We start from the raw sequence: 19693 nt of genomic DNA on the forward strand, positions 1-19693 counted from the left end.
GTTGGTCATCACGGACCATTATACACGGTATGCTGAGGCTTTCCCCACTAAAGACCAGAAAGCCATCACAGTGGCAAAATATCCTGTGGGAGAAGTACTTCGTCCACTACGGTCATCCAAATTGTCTTCACTCCGATCAAGGCTGGGATTTAGAGAGCACTCTGATCCGGAATTGCGCAAAATGCTGAACATTGCTAAATCCTGGACGACTCCGTACCATCCTGAAGGAGACGCTTTGCCAGAACTATTTAATCGGACCTTATTGGACATGCTCGGAATCCTGAAGGGTGCTCAGAAGACTGAATGGAGTCGACACGTGGAGGCCTTGGTACATGCGTACAACTGTACCCGCCACGAGTCAACTGGATACTCCCCATACTTCCTTATGTTTGGGCGAGAGGCGAGACTGCCAGTAGATGTACGTCTTCAAGTTTCGACGGATGGGATACACAATGCTACCCATTTCAAATATGTACAAAGACTTAAGGACAGTCTGCAACAGGCTTACCAACAGGCCGAGAAGTCTACAGCTAAACTGAATGCCGACAATAAAAGACGATACGACCATAAAGTCAAACATCAGGAACTTCGTCCTGGGGACGCTGTGTTGCTTCGCAATCTGGGAGTCCCAGGAAAACATAAATTGGCTGACCGTTGGAGAGATGGTGTATATGAGGTAGAGTCACAGATCCCTGGCCTCCTGGTCTATCGTATCAAATACACTGAAGGCCGGGTAAAGGTCTGGCATCGTAATCATCTTCTCCCCATTCCACAAGTGGGAGACGAGGAAGCAGAAATACTGGCCACACTGCTGAACGGTGAGCCCGATTCATCAGAGATTGGTCAAGAGACTGTAAATAATTATACCAACGCTGAAACTCCTGAAGGACCCTCTCAAAGGGACCCTCCCACTGGAGGGGCATCTCCCGGAGGAGCTATGGGTAAAGGGCCCCGTAGACCAACGCACACTAAGGTGGCTCCAGCGGGCCAGGCTTTGGATCCACAAAGCCCATGCTTCGTACCAAACAGAGACTGTTCAGAGACATTTCTCCCCTCAAGGGAAGAGGCTGAGCCTCGGGACTGTACCTATTACTCCCCAGAGGGAGTGGTTGAAGAACAGCTCTGAAGGAGCCAAAGAGCTAGGTACCCTCCAAACTGGGTAAACTATGATCAAATTGGGGCACCCCACTATGAGGCTCAGCAGTGGTCTCGCAGCAAAATACAATCGGTAATTGTGATGCTCACAGAATTGTGTAACATCGTTTAAAGCAATTAGATGGTTAAGTTGTATTCTTCTAGATATGCATTTTTATTATATAACTCATGTATATAGTTGTATAAGTTGTATCGGCCCAAGCAAGGCCGTTGGGGTTTTTCACCAAGGGGAGGATGTAGCCGGGTCCCCTCTGGGTGTTTTGTGCCCCCCCCCCCTCACTGCGCTTACCTCCGCGGCGACCGGGAGGGATGTGGACGGTTGCGGTGGTTGGGGAGGATCGGGTGCGAGTGCGCGCGCCTGCCGGTGTTCAGGAAGGGGGGGGGGGGGTGCATGTGGGTGCTGGGTGGCGATCGCGTCGCTGGGGACTCCCGGCGGCTCCTGCAGAGGGGGCTACCATTTTGGATAGGTCGCGCATGCGCAGTGCAGGTTAGGACTGCGGCGGCCATTACGGAGCTTGGCGCAGTCGCAGTACATGCGCGCAAACGGGCAACCAATCAGAGGAGGCTATTAGCCAGGACTAAAAGCCAGGGTGTGCAGCGCACAGCAAAGATGAAAAGAGCAGGTCTTGCAATAACAGTCCTTTATTATTGGATCATATGGATGTGGGACAGCAGCAAACTTCAACGCGTTTCGTTCAGAGAACTTTATCAAGAAGTGCTGTACATTGTAAAATCAACAATTTAAATGCAGCTGACTGCCTTGTTTTCGCGCCAATAGTGACGTCATTACGCGTCATCAACCAATGAGAATTGTGTACTCCGCGCATGCGCCGCGCGCCAGAGCACTCTGGGACTCCCTGCTAATTTCAGCCGAGCTCAATCATGAGCGGCACGCCTCTCTGGGCGGCCTCCCCACTGAGAGCGCACCTCTGACAACCGCAGAGGATCACCTCCTACTCCCCGCTCGGCGCATGCGCAGGCAGACTACTATGTATTTCCCCAGTCACAATGAGAACCGCAGCAGCGGCCCATAACTGATTAGGGGGCATATATTGCAATGTGTGCTGGTATACACACATATGGATGTTGCTGAAAATCACTAGGCAGGCAGCTACATTATATATTACATAAACGAATGCAATCAAATATAAGACCATTGTATAAATCAATAACTAAACACAGAAAAAGGAACTAATGAAAAAGGAAATAATTATATAAATTTTTGTTGAATTTAAAGAAAAGATATAAGAAAAAAATATATAAGAAAAAAATATATAAAAAAGAATACATATATCTATACATAAATCAACACAATTATATATTTAGAAGAAAACTATTAAATCAAAATAGGTTTATTACTTAAAAATGCTAAAAGAGCAATGTTAAAACAAATTAAAAAGGTGTAAACATATCTTATACCTATATCTAGAGAACAGCAAATTGCATGCCCCTATTGATGAAATGGAGTTTATATTATATTTAACATCAAATACAATTGTACATTTATATAATGTGAAGTGCCATATATTAGGCATATAAATTTATATGAAGAGATTTCTTAGACAATATTTCTATACCTCGGTTGAATAGATGGGAGCATAGAATAACACATGACTTTTATCACAAATTAATTAAGGCAATATACATTTTTCATCAAAAAGTCAAGATACATTATTATATCAGGTGACAACAAATATGCTAAAGAAAACAGAGTGGTGTCTTTTTAATGCACTTTTTGTTGAGTATAAATCCTTTATCAAAATGTAGATTAATATGTTCCTAGAATGAAGTCACATTTGGTGTACATTTGGGGGATAAATAAATCCCAATGATATTTTTGTTAAAGATGTTTAGTAAGAACAATAAACAGTAAATATTCTTGCATTATCTGTGGTGTTAACATTTTTTGTCTATTTTGGATCTTTATTGGAATACTGAATGGTTCTTATTTCAGGAAGTGATTAATATTCCATTCCACATTTATTCCATCTGGGTATCTAGTTTTTAATGTGAATATCCAGTAGGATTATCTGCAATCTAATGTTTTTACAGTGTTTCCCCCTCTTTCTTTTTTCATTATCCTCTCAACACCCATGAATGAGAAGCTATTTATGCCTCCCTGTCTGCATTCCGTAAAATGCTTAGACACAGGGTGATCAGTGTCTTGTTTGCGAATCAATCTGCAATGTTCCTGCATCCTTGTCTTTAATGCCCTTGTAGTCCTACCGACATATCTTTTCCCACAGCCACAGGTGATAAGATATACCACAAAGGTGGTATTGCAATTAATAAAACTGTGTATAGTGTGGCGTTTGTGTGGACTGTGGGAAAAGACATGTCGAGCAGGCTTCATGAATTTACACATATTGCAATGATTGCATCTGAAAGAACCTTTAGTAAAGAAACGTTCTGAATCTTTCACAGGCGTGGATATCACGCTGGGTGATAGGAATGTGGCCAATGTCTTGGCTCTTCTGTATACGAATTTTGGGCCTTTCTCTGTGTATTCACGAAGTATAGGATCCATTTTTAGTAGTTCCCAATGCTTATTTACAATTTTGTTTACTTGATTACTTGATTTATTAAATTGGGAAATGAACAAAGGACAAATCCTATCTTCCTTAGTCTCTCTTTTTGTATTTTTAGAAGAATTAATGCGAGAGCCATCCCTCATTCTGGATCCAGACGGCAATACAGTTTCACGTTCAATTTCCGTGACTACCTGTAGTGTGGCTTGGAGGGTCTCCCGATCATATCCCCTCTCAATGAATTTTTCACCAAGGGGAGAATGTAGCCGGGTCCCCTCTGGGTGTTTTGTGCCCCCCCCCCCTCACTGCGCTTACCTCCGCGGCGACCGGGAGGGATGTGGACGGTTGCGGTGGTTGGTGAGGATCGGGCGCGAGTGCGCGCGCCTGCCGGTGTTCAGGAAGGGGGGGGGGGGGTGCATGTGGGTGCTGGGTGGCGATCGCGTCGCTGGGGACTCCCGGCGGCTCCTGCAGAGGGGGCTGCCATTTTGGATAGGTCGCGCATGCGCAGTGCAGGTTAGGACTGCGGCGGCCATTACGGAGCTTGGCGCAGTCGCAGTACATGCGCGCAAATGGGCAACCAATCAGAGGAGGCTATTAGCCAGGACTACAAGTCACATGAGCCTCCAGGGCGCCCCACATGACGCCAGGGAGCCTATAGGGCTGCAGCAATTGCCTGCCTTGAGGAAGAGACATTTTGCGAGCTGTGAGGAGTACGCCAGTCGGAAGAGGGACAGCAAAGGGTCAGGTAGTGTCCAGGGAGTTGTGCTCCTCCGGGCTAGGCCAGACTGTGTCCCCCAGGCCCCAGTTAGGCCCCGACTCACTAGTAGAGCAGTGATTGCTTTAGGGACAGGCTCTTAGGTAGGGGCTCTGCCCCATTATCTATTTGGTAGTCAGGGACACAATGCAACACAGCGCAGCTCTGCAAGGTGGGTTCTGTGATCAGAACGCCACCAAGGACACAGAGAGTTACGGTAATATTATCCACGCCGGAATTCACCCCACGCGGTTGCGCATGACGACGTCGGACCAGACGGAATCCCTGTCGTACTCTGCGGAACCCGGATGCAGGAATCGTTCTACAAGTGCACCTACATTGTACAGCAACGCAAGGATCACGCCTAAAGGGTGGGGGCACCACTTAGTGACATTTACGTGGTAGAGTGGCCAAGGGCCCTGAACAGTACTTTGGACACGGTGTGGGGGTAACACGGTGGTGGGTCACTGCAGACGTGCAGGGTGTATATATATATAAGCATCAGTGGATCATCAGTTTACAGTGTGCCAACTGCCCTTGTTTTTTGTAATATATATATATATATATATATATATATATATACAGTGTTCGACAAACCTATACATTTGCTCGCCCGGGCGAGTGGATTTAACCCCCAGGCGAGTAAATATTGGCCCAAGCAGCACACGTTTGGTACTAGGTGGCGAGTAGATTTTTTGGTGATTTGTCAACCACTGTGTGTGTGTGTGTATATATATATATGATAAAAAATCACTGGCACTCCAATAGAAATTCAATAATGAATAGGTGCATGTCCCATATAAATAATAAAAGTATACATTACCGCATAGCAGCAAAAAGGGAGACAGCACTCAGGTGAATGAAAATAAATGTATTAAATACAGCACATAACTACAACGTTTCGATCCCACAGGGGGATCTTCCTCATGGTGGTGCAACAGACACAGGACAGTGAGTGACTTATGTACCCCAACACCCAGGTGACAAACATCTCCACATCATCAGAAAGCATCATCATAGGGTGACAAAATAGCTGTGCATAATACAATTTAATTAGATCATGCTCCAACTCCATGTCTGTACTCCTATTGGGGAATCCAAGTCACATGATCAAACCCAAGCTGTCAGTGTGATTGCATGTAAACAAATTGATGCTGCATCAGCAGGCCCGGTTGTCAAGGCAACCACGTGTGCTCAACTCTTTAAAGGCAGCAGACACCAGTGGTTGTCATGTGTACTGCATATATATATATATACAAAAAAACAAAGGCAGTTGGCACACTGTAAACTGATGATCCACTGATGCTCATCCCATATACACACATGAACAGAAAATTTTACCAGATGTAGGTCCGGAAAACAGACAGCACACAGCCAGGGAAGTACAAAACACTGTGTTCATAAGAAATACATGGCACTGCATCCAACGTTTCGGTCATCAGAACGTGACGTTCCTCAGGGACGTAAATGTTCTACGTTTCACTCCAAGCGTGCACCAATTTGCACCATGTTATACCAGGAGTCTCTGATTACTTCACACAGCAACAAGCTGCAAATGACTTGCTACAGTAATACTGCCGTTTCAATGACACTTTAGCTAACATATAGCTCATTCAGGCCCATATTTACTAAGCAGTACTATTTCATTAGATCCCTTACAGCCCATTCATACGAAAGAGCAGTATGTCTTCCGGCACCAGGCGGTGTCTTGTGGACCAGCACCACTTAGTAAATATGGCCTCAATGTTTTTCTCCACGTTGTCTTTGAAGTATAAAGTAACACATTTGTAGTACCTGACGGTACCAGACCTAATGGGGTAACTAAAGACCATTATTTAATAGAAACATATGCCAATCATTCAATAAATATTTAATAATTAGCCATATTGGGTGTTTATTTGGATGTGGTGCACTGGTATTTGGAAGTGTCCCAATGTCTCACACAGGGACCCCCCGGGCAGTCAGATCTCCCCCCTATATCATTCTGTTACGTGCCACATCACACGGTGTTTTGATGCATTCTGAGGTTTCCTTTAATCAGATCTTACCCAGCGCGGCTCCATCTCCCTGGGAAGTGCTTGGCCTGCTAGCTGGAAGGCGCCGCAATCGGGATTTCTCTGATGACCCCTTCTAGAAGTCACTCAGTTCTAATATATATATATAATCTATAAAGCTAATAAATATAATCTATAAAGCTAATAAATATAATCTATTTATATATATATATATATATATATATTTATATATATATATATACAGTGTTCGACAATGCTATACATTTACATGCCCGGGGCGAATGGATTTAGCCTCCGGGCGAGTAAATATTGGCCCAAGCAGCACACGTTTGTTTTTTTAAATTTTCCCTGCTCGCGCTAAAAAACAAACAAAAAAACTCCCCCTACCTGACGGCTGATTGGCTCTATATGAGCCCGCCCCCAACGAGCGGCCATTCTTTTCCCAGGGAGGACACAGTAAGTATTATCTGTGCCTTCCCCCCTGTCCCCAGCGCTCCTGCTGCCCACAGTTATGGAGGTGGTAGCGGGGGTGTTCTCCTGTCCCCGCTTCCCCCCGTGTCAGCCCGCGGGGCAGGAGATGGGAGCGGGGATGCCCCCTCAGGTCCCCGCTTCCCCCTGATCCACCCTCGTCCCCGGTGCTCCCGCTGCCTGCCGTGCGGTGGTAGCGGGGGGTTTCTTCCCCCCATGTCCCCGGCGGTCCCGCTGCCTGCATGGAGGTGGTAGCGGGGGGTTTCTTCCCCCCCCTTGTCCCCGGCGCTCCCCAGCGGGGTGGTGGTACTGGTACTGGTCGCGGCCTTTCCTCTCTTCCGCCCCCCCCAGTGTGTGTAGAGTGAGAGAAAGTGTGTGTGTGTATGGGAGTGTGTGTGTGTGTATGGGAGTGAGTGTGTGTGTATATGGGAGTGAGTGTGTGTGTGTATATGGGAGAGAGTGTGTGTGTGTGTATATGGGAGAGAGTGTGTGTGTGTGTATATGGGAGTGAGTGTGTGTGTGTATATGGGAGTGAGTGTGTGTGTGTATATGGGAGTGAGTGTGTGTTTGTGTATGGGAGTGTGTGTGTGTATATGGGAGTGTGTGTGTGTGTATATGGGAGTGAGGGTGTGTGTGTATATGGGAGTGAGGGTGTGTGTGTATATGGGAGTGAGTGTGTGTGTGTATATGGGAGTGAGTGTGTTTGTATATGGGAGTGTGTGTATATGGGAGTGTGTGTGTATATGGGAGTCTGTGTGTATATGGGAGTGTGTGTGTATATGGGAGTGAATGTGTGTGTGTATATGGGTGTTTGTGTGTGTGTGTGTGTGTGTGTATATATGGGAGTGAGTGTGTGTGTGTATATGGGAGTGAGTGGGAGTGAGTGTGTGTGTGTGTGTGTATGGGAGTGTGTGTGTGTGTGTGTGTGTGTGTGTATATGGGAGTGAGGGTGTGTGTGTATATGGGAGTGTGTGTGTGTGTGTGTGTATGGGAGTGAGTGTGTGTGTGTATATGGGAGTGTGTGTGTGTGTGTGTGTATGGGAGTGAGTGTGTGTGTATATGGGAGTGAGTGTGTGTTTGTGTATGGGAGTGTGTGTGTGTATATGGGAGTGTGTGTGTATATGGGAGTGTGTGTGTGTATATGGGAGTGAGGGTGTGTGTGTATATGGGCGTGAGGGTGTGTGTGTATATGGGAGTGAGTGTGTTTGTGTATATGGGAGTGAGTGTGTGTGTATATGGGAGTGAGTGTGTTTGTATATGGGAGTGAGTGTGTGTGTATATGGGAGTGTGTGTGTGTATATGGGAGTGTGTGTGTATATGGGAGTGAGTGTGTGTGTATATGGGTGTGTGTGTATATGGGAGTGAGTGTGTGTGTGTATATGGGAGTGAGTGGGAGTGTGTGTGTGTGTGTGTGTATGGGAGTGTGTGTGTGTGTATATGGGAGTGAGGGTGTGTGTGTATATGGGAGTGAGTGTGTGTGTGTATATGGGAGTGAGTGTGTGTGTATATGGGAGTGAGTGTGTGTGTATATGGGAGTGAGTGTGTATATGGGAGTGTGTGTATATGGGAGTGAGTGTGTGTGTGTATATGGACGTGAGGGTGTGTATATGGGAGTGAGTGTGTTTGTGTATATGGGAGTGAGTGTGTGTGTATATGGGAGTGAGTGTGTTTGTATATGGGAGTGAGTGTGTCTGTATATGGGAGTGTGTGTGTATATGGGAGTGAGTGTGTGTGTATATGGGAGTGTGTGTGTATATGGGAGTGTGTGTGTGTGTGTATATGGGTGTGTGTGTGTGTGTGTGTGTATATGGGAGTGAGTGTGTGTGTGTATATGGGAGTGAGTGGGAGTGTGTGTGTGTGTGTGTGTATGGGAGTGTGTGTGTGTGTGTGTGTGTATATGGGAGTGAGGGTGTGTGTGTATATGGGAGTGAGTGTGTGTGTGTATATGGGAGTGAGTGTGTGTGTGTATATGGGAGTGAGTGTGTGTGTGTATATGGGAGTGAGTGTGTGTGTATATGGGAGTGTGTGTGTATATGGGAGTGTGTGTGTATATGGGAGTGTGTGTGTATATGGGAGTGTGTGTGTATATGGGAGTGTGTGTGTATATGGGTGTGTGTGTGTGTATATGGGAGTGAGTGTGTGTGTGTGTAAGGGAGTGTGTGTGGGAGTGAGTGTGTGTGTGTATATGGGAGTGAGTGAGTGTGTGTATATGAGAGTGTGTGTGTGTGTATATGGGAGTGAGTGAGTGTGTGTGTGTGTATATGGGAGTGAGTGTATGTATATGGGAGTGTGTGTGTGTATATGGGAGTGTGTGTGTGTGTATATGGGAGTGAGTGTGTGTATATATGGGAGTGAGTGTGTGTATATATGGGAGTGAGTGTGTGTGTGTGTGTATATGGGAGTGAGTGTGTGTATATATGGGAGTGAGTGTGTGTGTGTATATGGGAGTGAGTGTGTGTGTATATGGGAGTGAGTGTGTGTGTGTATATGGGAGTGAGTGTGTGTGTATATGGGAGTGAGTGTGTGTGTGTGTATATGGGAGTGAGTGTGTGTATATGGGAGTGAGTGTGTATATGGGAGTGAGTGTGTGTATATGGGAGTGAGTGTGTGTATATGGGAGTGAGTGTGTGTATATGGGAGTGAGTGTGTGTGTGTGTATGGGAGTGAGTGTGTGCGTATATGGGAGTGAGTGTGTGTGTATATGGGAGTGTGTGTGTATAGGAGTGAGTGTGTGTGTATATGGGAGTGAGTGGGAGTGAGTGTGTGTGTATATGGAAGTGTGTGTGTATATGGGAGTGTGTGTGTGTATATGGGAGTGTGTGTGTATATGGGAGTGAGTGTGTGTGTGAGTGTGTGTATGGGAGTGTGTGTATATGGGAGTGTGTGTGTGTATATGGGAGTGTGTGTGTGTATATGGGAGTGAGTGTGTGTATATGGGAGTGAGTGTGTGTGTATATGAGAGTGAGTGTGTGTGTGTATATGGGAGTGTGTGTGTATATAGGAGTGTGTGTGTATACGGGAGTGAGTGTGTGTATACGGGAGTGAGTGTGTGTATGGGAGTGTGTGTGTATATGGGAGTGTGTGTGTGTGTATATGGGAGTGTGTGTGTGTGTATATGGGAGTGTGTGTGTGTATATGGGAGTGAGTGTGTGTATATGGGAGTGAGTGTGTGTGTATATGAGAGTGAGTGTGTGTGTGTATATGGGAGTGTGTGTGTATATAGGAGTGTGTGTGTGTGTATACGGGAGTGAGTGTGTGTATATGGGAGTGTGTGTCTCTCCTCTGTCTCTCCTCTCTCCCTGTCTCTGTCTCTCCTCTCTCCCTGTCTCTGTCTCTCCTCTCTCCCTGTCTCTGTCTCTCCTCTCTGTCTGTCTCTCCTCTCTCCCTGTCTCTGTCTCTCCTCTCTCCCTGTCTCTCCTCTCTCCCTGTCTCTCCTCTCTCCCTGTCTCTCCTCTCTCCCTGTCTCTCCCCTCTCCCTGTCTCTCCTCTCTCCCTGTCTCTCCTCTCTCCCTGTCTCTCCTCTCTCCCTGTCTCTCCTCTCTCCCTGTCTCTCCCCTCTCCGTCTCTCCTCTCTCCCTGTCTCTGTCTCTCCTCTCTCCCTGTCTCTCCTCTCTCCGTCTCTCCTCTCTCCCTGTCTCTCCTCTCTCCCTGTCTCTGTCCCTGTCTCTCGGTCTCCTCCCTGTCTCTCGGTCTCCTCCCTGTCTCTCGGTCTCCTCCCTGTCTCTCGGTCTCCTCCCTGTCTCTCGGTCTCCTCCCTGTCTCTCGGTCTCCTCCCTGTCTCTCGGTCTCCTCCCTGTCTCTCGGTCTCCTCCCTGTCTCTCGGTCTCCTCCCTGTCTCTCGGTCTCCTCCCTGTCTCTCGGTCTCCTCCCTGTCTCTCGGTCTCCTGTCTGTCTCTCGGTCTCCTGTCTGTCTCTCGGTCTCCTGTCTGTCTCTCGGTCTCCTGTCTGTCTCTCGGTCTCCTGTCTGTCTCTCGGTCTCCTGTCTGTCTCTCGGTCTCCTCCCTGTCTCTCGGTCTCCTCCCTGTCTCTCGGTCTCCTCCCTGTCTCTCGGTCTCCTCCCTGTCTCTCGGTCTCCTCCCTGTCTCTCGGTCTCCTCCCTGTCTCTCGGTCTCCTGTCTGTCTCTCGGTCTCCTGTCTGTCTCTCGGTCTCCTGTCTGTCTCTCGGTCTCCTGTCTGTCTCTCGGTCTCCTGTCTGTCTCTCGGTCTCCTGTCTGTCTCTCGGTCTCCTGTCTGTCTCTCGGTCTCCTGTCTGTCTCTCGGTCTCCGGTCTGTCTCGGTCTCCGGTCTGTCTCGGTCTCCTGTCTGTCTCGGTCTCCTGTCTGTCTCGGTCTCGCACTCTCCTGTCTGTCTCGGTCTCGCACTCTCCTGTCTGTCTCGGTCTCGCACTCTCCTGTCTGTCTCGGTCTCGCACTCTCCTGTCTGTCTCGGTCTCGCACTCTCCTCTCTGTCTCGGTCTCGCACTCTCCTCTGTCTCGCACTCTCCTCTCTGTCTCGCACTCTCCTCTCTGTCTCGCACTCTCCTCTCTGTCTCGCACTCTCCTCTCTGTCTCGCACTCTCCTCTCTGTCTCGCACTCTCCTCTCTGTCTCGCACTCTCCTCTCTGTCTCGCACTCTCCTCTCTGTCTCGCACTCTCCTCTCTGTCTCGCACTCTCCTCTCTGTCTCGCACTCTCCTCTCTGTCTCGCACTCTCCTCTCTGTCTCGCACTCTCCTCTCTGTCTCGCACTCTCCTCTCTGTCTCGCACTCTCCTCTCTGTCTCGCACTCTCCTCTGTCTCGCACTCTCCTCTCTGTCTCACACTCTCCTCTCTGTCTCACACTCTCCTCTCTGTCTCACACTCTCCTCTCTGTCTCACACTCTCCTCTCTGTCTCACACTCTCCTCTCTGTCTCACACTCTGGATCTGTATCTCTTATTTACCCTATATATCTTAACTGTCCTATACTACACCTAAATAACTTATACTGCTTTCTTCCAGATCTGACTCAAGCTTCACACGGGAGACATCGGAATCCCCCCTAACCCAGAAGACAGGTAGGGAACACCTCCCCTCCAATGTATAAGATTGCGGGAATGAAGGTATCTGGACATTGAGGGACTGCGGATCAGGTAAGATCCCAGGTGGGATTGCTGCTTTAGATATTGTGAAGCAGGGACGTCCAGACACTGGTTAAGGGGTTCAGGAAACTAGTCATTCACATCTGGCTTTTACTTCTAGATCCAACATATATATATATATATATATATATATATATATATATATATATATATATATATATATATATACACACACACACACACACACACACTAGTATAATGTAATACAATAAATACATTTATGTCAAAAACGAATGTTGTTCTGACTAGGAATTTATTAAATGTATTTTATTTATATATTTTATTTTAAAGCGGGGTTGGGGGCGGGACTAGGTGGCGAGTAGATTTTTTGGTTGGGCGAGTAGATTTTTGGGTGATTTGTCGAACACTGTATATTTATATATATAAAAAATGTAATATACTAATAATGGTTAGTTGTTGAAGTCTCCGAAATCTCCTCCACGTCTCAGAAGAAGCTCTTCGCAGGTCCACAGACGGCTGGTTAATGGCAGAGTGGTGACATCACTCCCATAGACACAAGCATTGCAATTAAGAAAAACATTTGACAAGGTAAAGGCACACCCCTGCTGTTTAGTCTACACACACACTTGGCTCAAAACAGCTCCATGCAGCATTACCTATGGCATAATGAACCTGCTTTTTACCTCTACTTTGTTCTTTCTCATGGCCTCATTAAAATGTTATTATCTCTATCCACTACAAACTCCCCCCTCCTGGTCCACGCCCAACATCACCATACACCTGGGATTACTCAAAAGCCTTGCACTATCTACTGAATGTTGGTGGAGAACCCTGAAAACCAGCACACCAACCACTGCACTCTCAAATGGCAAACATTATAAAGTAACAACTTGCAAACAACTACTCAAATTTCTACTCATACTGTTACTCTCTTTAGCAGGTGATATTGAACCTAACCCAGGCCCTCCCACTTCAACTCTGTCCCACACCCCTGAGAATACCCCTTCAAATTTCAAAAAGGGCTATCTGTCGCCCATATAAATATCCGCAGTCTGCTGCCCAAACTGGATGAACTAAGCGCATGGTGCCTTAGGCCCAGGGCATGCTTACTGCTTGCTTGCTCTCGCTTGCTGATGCTTCCCGCTGAGCCCCTACAGCCGCAATTAAAGCGGCTTTTGTAGGGGCTCGCGCATGCTTTCAGTTGCTTGCTGAGGCGCGCTTGAACAGAGCCGACACTGAAATTTAAAATTCACGCGCTGACTCCGCTCACGTGACGCCTCAGCAACCAATGAAAGGAGAGCAGGGATATGTGGACGGGCTACTGAGTGTGTGGCGCCAGCGGGGATAATAATTCAAAAGGGGTATCCTCTCCCTCTGCTCGCCCACCTCCTCGTCCTCATCATGTAAAGTCCTACTCTCTCCCCCAGCATAGCTACATGTGTGTCCCCCAGCAGCACAGCCGCTGTCCCCGGGCTGGGCAGCACTGCAGGAACTGCGTGTACCAGGGGCAGCATAGCTACATGTGTGTCCCCCAGCAGCACAGCCGCTGTCCCCGGGCTGGGCAGCACTGCAGGAACTGCGTGTACCAGGGGCAGCATAGCTACATGTGTGTCCCCCAGCAGCACAGTCGCTGTCCCCGGGCTGGGCAGCACTGCAAGAACTTGCCGTGCTCATCGCGCATGCGCGATGACGCGACATAGCCACCGCAGGAATCCCGCCTCTAGCCCCGCCTCCCACCAGCCTCGCGAGTACACTCGCTGTCTCTGAGGCAAGGCCACGAAAAATGAGCGCTGACGGCTGTCGCAGCTAAGCGTCAGCGCGCCTGAGCAAGAAAGTATAAAGTATGGACGTGGCCTTATGCATAAACCAAAAGCCATCGTTCTTACAGAAACATGGCTAACCCCTGATGCACATATTGCCATTCAGGGATACTCCATTTCTAGGAGAGATAGGTCAAAGTGTGGAGGAGGGGTGTTATTTTATATTGCAGACACCTTACAATTTACACTGTTAAATTGCCCCCCAAGCCCACCCTCTTTTGAAATCCTAGTTGGCAGAATATGCCTCCCCTTTTCTCAGCCCATCTTGCTTGCTGGCATCTACCGCCCCCCTAAAGCCCCTCTACAATCCCTGACTGATATCACCCAGTTTCTTGGCTCCATTTCCTCTCTGAATGAGAAGAGTGAACTTCTAGTTCTTGGGGATTTTAACTTCAATTGGCTTGACCCTAAAAACCACAAAATCCAGATACAAATCAAATCGCTTAACCTATCGTAACTCATTTCCCAACCCACACGGACAAACCTGAAATCGCACAACCATTCCTTGTTTGACTGGATTCTCGCCTCAAATCCCAGCAGAATCCAATCCTCTGGCATCCTTCCTTACATTTTCAGTGACCATGCAATAGTGTACTGTTTAAGGAAAATTAAACCGCCCCAATCAAGCCCTAAAGTTCTCCTCTCTAGAACATTTAGAAACTTTAACCCACAACAGTTTCTGGCTGACCTTACCAACTGCCCTTGGCACAGAATCGATTTAATTCTTGACCCTGATTCTGCGCTCTACTATTTCCAGTCCGAGTTCTTAAAACTCTGTGATACCCATGCTCCACTACGCAGAATAAGGGTACGGGGTGCCCACCTTCCATGGGTTACACCTGACTTTATAGCACTCTACCAGTTCAGGGATGCCTTGTGGAAAAGCTACAAAGTAACTGGCACTACCAAAGATCTCAATCACTACAGATACCTGCGGAACATGTGCACAAGGCAAACAAGGCATGCAAAAGCACAATATTACTCTGACAATCTCCTCCAGAATACATCAAACCCAGCTAACTTCTGGAAGGTTATCAACAACATATTCCAGCCTTCTAACCATCAACAGCCAAGTAATATTACTAAGGGGGGTATTACTCTGACAAACCCCACCGACATTGCAAATGCATTCAATGATTACTGGGGTGTGCTACTAACCTATTAGCGAAACGCAACCCAAACCACAAACCTGAATCTCATTCTGGGAGTACCCATATAGCCCCACCCCCTCCCAACACTGCCCACAATTTTCAATTTGTCCCAGTATCCGAAGAGGAGATTACACAAGCGCTCCTCAAATTAAAACCAAGCAGCCAATGTGGACCAGACCTACTACAATCTAAGTTCCTAAGACTTGATGCCCCAGCAATTGCCAAACCAATTGCTTCCATAGTCAACTCTATCCTGTCTGCAGGCCATATCCCTAAGACCTGGAAAACAGCCAGAGTTGTCCCATTCTTCAAAAGTGGTGACAAAAACACTGTCTCAAACTACAGGCCAATCTCCCAATCCTATCCAAATTCATGGAAAAATGTGTCCACTCCCAATTAAGCGATTACTATAACAAGACAAGTTTCCCTAGCCAATTCCAATCAGGCTTTCGCCCCAAACACTCCACGGTAACTACCCTGCTAAAAGTTTGCAATGAAATCCAGTGTGGAATGGAACGGGGTCAACTCACCGGTGCAATATTCCTAGATTTTCCAAAGGCTTTTGATACAGTTGATCATGCTATCCTGCTTAACAAACTCCAGAGCTCTGGAATACGGAAGCGTGCTTTAAACTGGTTTCAGTCCTACCTATCGGGTAGATCCCAACATGTGTCCATCTCAGGCTCTAAATCCAACCCCCTGGATATAACCTGTGGCGTCCCGCAAGTCTCTGTTCTGGGGCCCCTACTCTTCTCAGTGTTCATCAATGATCTTCCCACAGCTTGTAAGGAAGCCTCAATACACATGTATGCAGATGACACAATCCTATATGCACACAGCCATAGCCTCTCTGACCTTGAACACATACTTCAGTCTGACTTTTTGAGACTCGAAAACTGGATTTCCCAAAACAAACTGTTTTTAAACACTGACAAGACTGTAACAATGGTATTTGGGACCAAGATTAAATTTTTAAAGCTTCCAGTGACTGAGCTCCAGGTCAGAACCAACACTAACACCACCCTAACGCCTGTTACTAGTTTTAAATACCTGGGCATATGGTTTGACTCCCACTTAACATTCGGAATGCACATTGATACCCTGACATCCAAAACCTATGCCAAACTAGGTGTACTCTACAGGAACAAATCCTCCCTAAGCCTGCTGGTCAGAAAGCGTATTGCACAGCAGATGCTAATGCCCATTATCGACTATGGAGACATAGTATATGGCTCGGCATCCCAAACCCACCTTGGCAAACTTGACACCCTCCACAATTCAATTTGTCATTTCGTTCTCCAATGCAACTACAACACACATCACTGCGAAATGCTCAAAGAACTAGATTGGTCATCACTTGAGTCTAGGCGCAAAGTTCACCTTTCCTGTCTTGCCTTCAAATACTTTCTGGGCAAGTGTGACAGGGTGAAGTCAACCCCTATCAGTTATGCCTGGGAAACATATGTCTGAGTGCTTCATCCAGCACTCAGGTTAACTCAGGAGGAAGCTAGGTAATCAGGATGTAAGCTGACACCTGGTAGCCAGCAAGGTATAAAAGGATGTTGTTACTGGCAGTAGCTGGCTGCCTTAGACCAGAGAATGCTGCTATGTGAGCTGCTAGCCAGACGGATTCACCAAGCTAACTCTTCCAACCAAAGTAAGAATTGTTCATTTGTTTTCCTGACTGCTTAATATACCCTTACGGTTTGGTTATGGATTAGCCAGCCAGCCTGCTAGATAGGCCTGGAGTGTTAGTCAGTTCTCCCAATGTGGAGCAGGATTTTTTTTGGTGTTTAAAGGGACAGTGTACCCACATGTTATGTTATGCTGTGGAGAAATAAAGCCACTGAACGTTTTTCATTATCCTGAAACTACACGTGTGGGCTGTTCCCTCACCTCGGCTACAGGTCATCCTGCCACAGGTGGTGTTAGAAGTGGGATATCAGACGGCCCCTGTATGTGAAGGGCCACACACACACACAAAAAAAAAAAAATGGAGAACATTTTTTCTCAGTTCCTTGAGCAACAGCTCCGGTTAGCAGAGAAACAAGCTGAGCAACAGGCCCAGCAAATAGAATGGCAGGCCAAGCAAGCAGAACATCAAGCCCAGCAAGCTGAGCAACAAGCCCAGCAAGATGAGCAACAGGCCCGGCGAGAGGAAAAGCTACTCTAACTGCATGTCGAAGGCCCAGCCCCAAGGCAGACCAGAGATTCCAAATAACCCACCGGTGATGCTGCCTAAAATGAAGCCAACCAACGACCCAGAGGCATTTCTCCTCACTTTTGAAAGGGTAGCCACGGCCCACGGCTGGACAGTTGATCGCTGGGTAACAACTCTGGCTCCACTCCTCATAGAAGCTCAGGCAGGCAGGCTCTTCCAGCAGACAAGGCCATGGACTATCAGCATCTAAAGGCTGCTATTCTGGATCGCCTAGGCCTCACTCCAGAGACCTACCGACAGCGATTCCGGACAGTCAAATATACAAACAAAGACAGACCCTGGGTCGTAGCCCACCGCTTAGTAGACTTATGTACCAGGTGGATACAACCGGAGAAGCATACCAAGGCAGAGATCCTTGAGCAGTTTGTGCTCGAGCAGTTCATACAGATACTGCCCCCCTCCTCCCGCTCTTGGGTAAAAAGACACGCTGCATTTTCCCTGGATTCAGCGGTCCGCTTGGTGGAAAACATCCTTGGTGACGACACCCAACATAGCTGGGAACGGTCCGTGCAAACACCAGTTGCTTCCAGTGATGCCAGAGGCAGGAGAGCAGACAATCGAGGGGTCTACAACCCGCCAGCTCGGGAGATCCAGTCAACCCGAACGGAAGACCCTTTCCCATCTCGGAGGGTTCCTGGTACAAATTCCCGCAGAGACGCCCGTCCCGGGTCCGAGACCATTGGATCACTCAAGGGAGGCCGTCACCCACAGTATTCCCCGAGAACCTGGACTCCCGTCACCCATCCGGTGGAGAGGATACCACCACCAACCAGAAGGGAGGATCCCATCCAACAGCAGAGAGGTCCAAACACTGAACCCCGTCGAGATCTTCCACTGATGACCGAGTTTGCGGACTCAGGAGATGATGAGATGGACTGTTCATATGGCAGAACCACTGCCACAGCTTCTCTCCGAGGGAATCCGTGGTTAGTCCCAGCATCTCTGGAGGGGAAAATAGTAAAAGCCATGCTGGACTCGGGATCTGGAAAAACCCTGATCCTAGAGGGCCTAATTCCAAGCAACAGACTATCCTATGACTCTCCTTGGAATACCGAATGTATCCATGGGGATACAAAGAGATACCCGACGGCGAGCATTCTACTGCGTATCAAGGATCAAGAGGCTAGCCTACTAGTGGGAGTTGCCCCCTGGCTACCTGCTCCTGTTCTACTTGGCCGAGACTGGCCCTACTTTGAAACATTGTTGGCCCCTTACTCCAAGGAGCCTTCTTCTCTCATACCGGTGAAGCCCGGAGACTTGTTTCCCTTTTCCCCAGAGATTTTTCCCCATAGGCACCATGTCCCAAAGACACGTAAACAGAGACGTGCGGAAAAAGAGGACTGGTTAAGTAAGGCTGGGACTCTTGGTAACATTAGTCAGCCCAAAGGACTGCAGGTCATGGCCGAAGATGACCAGGGTCGGGAACAGATAGATACGGGAATTTTGCAAGACCTGGATCTTCCTGACTTCCGTCAGAGGCAGAAGGAAGACCCAGCTCTGGCTAGACAATATGAGAAGGTGGTACAGGTCAACAACAAGATAATGGATGAACAAGGTGTAAGAGTGTTTCCACATTTTGAACTATTGAATGACATCCTATATCGTGTAAATAAGGTTACACAAACAGGGGAGGTTATTTGACAGATGCTAGTCCCTAAAGTATTGATTAAAACAGTGTTCACCCTAGCCCATACTCTCCCATGGAGTGGTCATTTGGGCAGAGATAAGACCACGGACTGCATCTCGTCCCGGTTTTACTGGCCAGGCATACATGGTGACATCATGAAACTATTTGAGACATTTCCTGAATGCCAGTTAACTAGCCAAAAAGGACAGAAGCCGGCTCCCTTGGTCCTTATGCCCTTGGTAGCCTTACCATTCGAGAGAATTGGGTTAGATCTGGTCAGACCTTTAGAACCCTCTGCGAAGGGACATAAATTTTTACTCGTTGTTGTAGATTATTCCACCAGATATCCTGAGGCCTTCCCTCTGAGATCAGCCACTGCTAAACAGGTTGCTCACAGGCTGTAAGAACTGTTCTCTAGGGTAGGACTTCCCCAAGTAATGTTAACTGACCAGGGAACAAATTTCATGGCAAAGTTAATGCAGGATGTCCTGAAGTTATTGGAGGTAAAATCCGTCCGGACCTCAGTCTACCATCCTCAGACTGATGGATTGGTAGAGAGGTTTAACCGTACTTTAAAAACCATGCTTAGGAAGTTTGTGGACACTGAAAAGCGAGCTTGGGATGAATTTCTCCCTTTCCTGTTTGCGGTACGAGAAGTTCCCCAATCATCCACAGGCTTCTCCCCGTTTGAGCTCCTACTGCACCGACACACTTTATTCGAGCAAATACCCAGTATGTACCTGGCAGATACCTGGAATGCGCCGCTCCTCACCTCTGACAAGCCCCGTTGCGTTTGCCTTCCCAGCCTGGGTTCATGCCTGGCTGACGGGCGGCTGATCTGTTAAATGATAATGATTAGGATTTAATAGGCTGCAAT

At 47.7% G+C, this 19693-nt stretch overlaps 1 protein-coding gene across 1 annotated transcript in view; it reads right to left on the bottom strand.

Moving 5' to 3' along the window:
* Nucleotides 1-5612, bottom strand: part of LOC142469153 (uncharacterized) — a 31114-nt gene extending 25502 nt beyond the window's left edge. The window contains exon 1 of the mRNA XM_075576096.1: nucleotides 5261-5612. The gene's annotated coding sequence lies outside the window, so the exon portion shown is untranslated. The remainder of the gene's footprint in view (nucleotides 1-5260) is intronic.
* Between the last annotated feature and the right edge of the window lie 14081 nt (nucleotides 5613-19693).

The sequence above is a fragment of the Ascaphus truei genome, chromosome 18 (assembly GCF_040206685.1).
Source record: "Ascaphus truei isolate aAscTru1 chromosome 18, aAscTru1.hap1, whole genome shotgun sequence".
NCBI lineage: Eukaryota > Metazoa > Chordata > Amphibia > Anura > Ascaphidae > Ascaphus > Ascaphus truei.